This window comes from Papaver somniferum, chromosome 9 (genome assembly GCF_003573695.1).
Source record: "Papaver somniferum cultivar HN1 chromosome 9, ASM357369v1, whole genome shotgun sequence".
In the NCBI taxonomy this organism is placed as follows: Eukaryota; Viridiplantae; Streptophyta; class Magnoliopsida; order Ranunculales; family Papaveraceae; genus Papaver; species Papaver somniferum.
The window spans coordinates 204,192,976-204,198,702 of record NC_039366.1 but is presented as its reverse complement, the minus strand read 5'-3'; the positions used below and the strand labels follow the sequence as shown (position 1 = coordinate 204,198,702).

Sequence of the window (5,727 nt, the reverse complement as noted above, 5' to 3'; positions counted from 1 at the left end):
GATATAAAATTAGTTTTTTGGAACAGAAAGAAAACAAGTTTTTACACAATTGTTTTCAAAAGATCAGAGACCAAAAATACTGAGCAAGAATAGAGAGAGTGGAAGTGATCGATTTCTCATTGTGTGCGTGAGACATCGAAAGAGAGTTTTTCTCGGCTATTTTATCCTGGGGACGTTGTGACGAAAAAAGAATTGCTTGCACAAAACTCAAGGCAGAGCCACGAAACATCTTAAAGAGAGCGAACTGGTCGTGACTCAACCGTCACTTTGTTTTGTGATTTAACTTTTGTTTTGCAGGTTTGAAATCGGCAATTGTTCCAACACATCAGTTAAGCTTCAGGACACTGTGAATGTTGTGAACTATAAAAACCGAACTATATATGTTGGCGCGAAACTTACTCTACCGTTTTGAAACTTTACATGGCATACAGTTTTTAAGGATGTAAAACTAGCCGGTTTAAGAAAGATGCTAATGCCGTAGGTTTCTTATATCAAACTATGTACAGGGCATAGATTTTTTGCTGAAGCATCAAACTATCGTGGTTGACCCTAGACTAAACAATGTATCACGCGTGACGAAATCCTGGTTGATCCCGTCTTTGTCTTATCAATACGAGTAATGCGTCAACATGTAACCGTTCCTTTCCATCTCCTTGTAAACCAAATGAGTAAAGGTAGGCCCCTGAAACAAACTTGTCTTATCAATACGAAATGGTTACATGATCTCCTATCTACTCGAACTCAATAAGCTATAGTGAATCAGTATGTTGAATAAATGCTGTTGGGCACGTTTTCTTCAAATGGTCTGAAAAATATGGAACCCTTTTGCTACATGCTCCCTCCGTTTCAATTTACACACAAACCCTTTGACGCTATATTGCTGACTGATCAGTGTGGGACTATAAAATTGAAGATAGAATCCTTTGAAACTTCAAAGTCTTTCTGATTGTCTTATGGTTGATATATTACAAGGAGACTCCGAGACTTACTTGCGAGGAAATCATGATGCTCAGAACCTCTCCAGGTTTGCGCTAACAAACCAAACCACCGACTGGTGAATCAATCTCTCGATGTGGAGTGGCAAGAATAAGCTCTACATATAATTCAAAATAAATGAACATCTACTAAAATGTTGTCAGATATTACCTGGAGATTTTAAACAGCAAAAGAGGATCCAGAACAAATCATCGGCTTCGACAGCTTGCTTGTCCTGCGAAATCAATTTTGCGTGACCTTCCTTGCAATCTCTACCAACTTCAGCAAGAACTCAGCAACGCTCTCCAAGACATTGCTTCGTCTGATGAGCTAAATGAAGTTGCCATTCTCAGAATAATTTCTTTGGCGTCCTCAAAAGTCCCAGCTCGACCAAGTAAATTGATCATACATCCATAATGCTCACTTTTAGGTTCAATTCCGTGAACCAACTTCATGCTATCAAAAATCTGCAGTCCTTTATAAGTCATTCCCGAATAGCTACATGCAGTTAATACCGTGATGAAGGTTATGTCGTTGGGTCTGGAACCGTCTTTATCCATTTTCTCAAGCAGTGCAAGTGCATTCTCGGCATCTCCATTCATTGTCAACCCAGAAATCATCACATTCCAACAGATCACATCTCTTTCCTGCATCCCATCAAACGAATCCTTAGCTAAGTCCAAATGTTTGTAAGCAGAGTATTACAAATTCGTATTGTGGGTTTTTGAATTTGATCAAAAATCTGGGTTGAGTACTTTACAGGGATTCCATGAAATGGGTGTGAACAGAAAGCTAAAAGACGACTAAGCTGGAAACTGTTGTTTCCAAGTCCTGCAAGGATTATCCGTGCATGAGTTTGCTTAAATTGTTTCAAATCAGCTCTCTGTTCTAAGTTATAGTTCAACGTTGTTCAGATCAGAGTCAGGGATGTGAAAGAAGGTTCTATATAAAGTAGTTGGTCCGCTCATTGTAAGGCATCTTTGCGCTTGGGGCAATGACGCAGCTAATGAGGTAATAACCAAGGCGCGTCAATTGCTGGTTGAAAACTATTTCCTAATTTCCGAACCCCCTCCTCGGCCTCTCAGGGCCGTCGAGAATTTCTGTCTGCAAGGGCTCCCTCTAATCAAGGGTAAAGTCCAACAATACTTAAAAACTAACATTTTTGGAAGTGATCAAACCTCAGCTGATTCTGTTGATTCAAACCCGCTGTCCTGGTTATGAGAATGACTTCTGGGTTTTTTAAACTTCATTTTTCATTGCACAGATGCATTCCGACTGGGAATCAAAGTCCTGGCACACGCGACCAAAAGGCATTTGTGTCTGCTTTCCAAAGACGAGGCAAATATATAGGAGAAAAGTTCTAGTTTAGTCAAATGAAGAAGGCCGCAGCGTATATAGATATGACAACCCTGCATATCATTTGATGTCTTTATTCGAGGCGAGGAGATCATTTCAGGAGCTCAACGGATGTCCTTTTTCTCAACCCAAATACATGCGGCACTACACTTATGTCATCATGCTTACAGTCTCGCCAGTTTTGTGCTAATAAACCAAACCACCTAACTAGTGACTCAAATTACTCCCTTCTCCCTGTACTCCCTTCTCCTACGTTTGAATTAGTCCGTCATTTCAACGGGGTATGCATTTTTAATTCATAATTCTATGGGGCATAAATCACTAAGAGGCAAGAATAAGCTCTACATATAATTGAAAATAAATGAACATCTATTGAAATATTGTCAGATAATACCTGGAGAAATCACAGGCTTCGACAGTGAATAAGCTATAACGAATGTTTCCTTTTTAAGATTACATATTTGTTAAAGAGAAAAATAACTAAAAAGCTGGCAACAGGCATTAAAAACAGGGAATATCATATAGCTTGGTTGCCAACACAGTACCTAGACTTTCTTGTTTTAAGAAACATTGACTGCACATTTTTAGACTGCTTGCCGCTGCAGTATCCTGGTGGTGACATGTAAGCCTTGTGGCTGTACATGATCTTATCAGCTTGGCTTTGGTTTGCTTCGATTCGGCCTGCTGTGATGATCGTGTGGTTAGTCTGACAGTGCAATTTTTTTTGTTGGATTCACCCATGAGCTAGTAAAAAATTCCTTTAAGAAATAGACTAAAACTAGGGACGTTTTAGTCTATTAAAACACATTGATGATGTCCTACATCATCCATAACAAGCATGTAACTTGGGACGTTTGGCTTTACTAAAATGAAATTCGGCGAACCTTTTTTTTTGATTTTTCATACTCATCAGCTATCTGCAACAGTAAAGGATGTGAAGGCAACGATGTGAATATGACAAAGGGATCTTAGGAAGATTTCAGAAGTAGCAAGCAATATAAAAAAAACCAGATAATATGTGTATAAGCATGGTGGAGAAGGCAAGGCAAATAGATCTCATCAAGACTTGCAAGTAATATTGAAAAGAAATGAATTTTGCTCTTGTTTCTAGAAGGATGATTATGTCAGGTAATGGTTGAGGGATACAAAAGGAGCCTTATGTTTTAAAATTGCAGATCCCAGTATAATCTTACATACTATATCTAAAGGAATTTGTTTTCGAGCAATGCTAGAAATGCAATGAACAGACATGTCACTCGAAACTAAGGGCCAACTAACTGTCTAAAACTATGAACCCAAAAAAGAAGAAAAGCACACTGAAACAAACAATAAGGTTGGCAACAAAAGCATCTTAACAACATGTGTTTTAAAATTGGTCTTCTACTAATAGATAAACGATTAAAGATTGAACATGCAATTCATAGATGCCTAAGACCCATAGGACTAACCAAGAGGCCAACTGATATTTAAACAGAACATTCTTCTAACACGTTCAGCAAAACATGCAGCTTGTTTCATACTAACGCAGTGCTCCTGCACTTTCACTTTGTAACAATCCCAGCATAAAGAGATGATTTTATAATGTTCACTCACCAAGGAATGAAATATTTTTTGTGCCTGCTCTGTCCCTGTTCCAGTAGGAATGGCCTTCTCAAGCACAGAAAAAGCCTTTTTCGCATCACCCTGTAAATTCGAAGAGAGGGCATAAATTTATGAATATGATGCCAAGACTAGTGAATCTATAAAAAGCTGCAAGAAATCTTACCTGCCGAAGTTCAAATCTCGCATGCTCAATTATTGCTTCAACATGACCGGGTGAGATTTCAGAATGCACAAATTGATAGGCAGCACGAGCTTTCGAAAATTGAAAATTCTTCTCATAAAATCTAGCGCCGAAGAGATGAATATCTGGATCTCTCTGTTGAGTATAATAAGAGACTATGCATGTTTACTAAATGTTTGCAAGAAAATCACTATATTATGTGCATTTGACCTTAAAAATGGAACTGTGAGTCAAAACTATCCCCCTAATCCCCATACAGCTTTTGTAAGCTGGAATCTGGGAACAACAGAATAAGGAAAATGAAGACGGCACAGTTCAAACATCTATCATTACCAACAGACCATAAACCACCACTAGTTCTAATCCAACAGGAAGATCTTATTAAAGCTAAAAGAAGGATCGGCTCTATGACACAATTTTTTATTTTACTACTTAAGATAGCAGTTTTATTTTACTACTTAAGATAGCAGTGAAGAAGCTGTTGAGTGTTGAGTGTTGTGTGTTGAATAACACTGTTAACTGTTTGTAACCCTGTGACATCATCACATACCAAAACGGTAAAAGCTATTTAGTTGACCATCTTTTTTCTTAAAAAGTTGAACAGAAGAAAAGGAGAGCAATCCATAGAAAATGCAACTTAAGTTTCGCTTATAAGACAAGCACCGACAAGCAACCCTACACAAGTTAGCTAATCCTAGTAAGGTCTTTCAGGTGATTCAGTACTTCCCATATTGGTTCAAGTACGTTGAAAACCAGTGCCATCATACATAATTATCCGGAAACACAGTTCTCACACAATACTGTAATGGCAGCATAAATGCCCTCCTCAGACTCAGTCGGGTCCCGCAGGAGATTAAGTACTATATCCAATGGGAACTCGAGTAACAAGCACAGCTCAGGTAACTTTCAAGACTTCACCTCCAAATAACTCAATTAGTGCCGCAAGAAGTTTGTGTAAATTAGAAAGGTATATGTACAGTGTACTTCATTACTGTAATAGCAACATATTTCATTACTGTAATAGCAGCATAAAATATTTCCTGCTATGTAATTGTTTTTATTATTTATTTATAATGAGAGTGGAAAGGTGGTAATAGCTAACTGGATATGACATGACATTTGTACTTCACCTTCATGTCAAATACATCTAAAGATTTTTCACCAAAAATTAATAGTGAGAAGACTCGTACCCTTCAGAAGAACATTATGACAAGAATCGCTTGAGCATCTCCAAGAACAATCCCACAGTCCCAAACTCAATCTTAAGCTCATGCGAGGCAGAACTAAAGATATAAAGAAAGACGAGTAACACAGAACTACCTTTTGAAAATGGAATTACGATATTTAATTGGAACTGTGAGAAGGTTTTTGTAAATCACAGCAGCGTGACCCCTCTCACCCAGCGACTCTTCGAACTTGATATATTCATCCCAGAGAAGAAACGACACATAATTAGTCCCGACATGAAGCAAACCCCTTTGGAACAGCCTGAAAAAGAACATGGAGCCTCATCATGTATGGAACACAGTTCACCAGTTATTAGTAAATGCATCAATAAGACCCATAGCACTTTATATGCCCTTAATGATGCAGAGATACGCCATGTTAATCTT

General features: G+C 38.2%; 1 long non-coding RNA gene and 1 pseudogene across 1 annotated transcript; one reads left to right on the top strand and one right to left on the bottom strand.

The window, feature by feature from the left end:
- The first annotated feature begins 1,951 nt into the window (after window positions 1-1,951).
- Window positions 1,952-2,089, top strand: LOC113314484 (annotated as a pseudogene).
- Window positions 2,090-2,711: 622 nt separating this feature from the next.
- Window positions 2,712-4,295, bottom strand: LOC113308138. The gene is made up of 3 exons (XR_003339520.1): window positions 4,097-4,295; window positions 3,925-4,014; window positions 2,712-3,248 (listed from the first exon to the last, which is right to left on the bottom strand). It is a non-coding gene; the product is annotated as an uncharacterized LOC113308138 (long non-coding RNA).
- Between the last annotated feature and the right edge of the window lie 1,432 nt (window positions 4,296-5,727).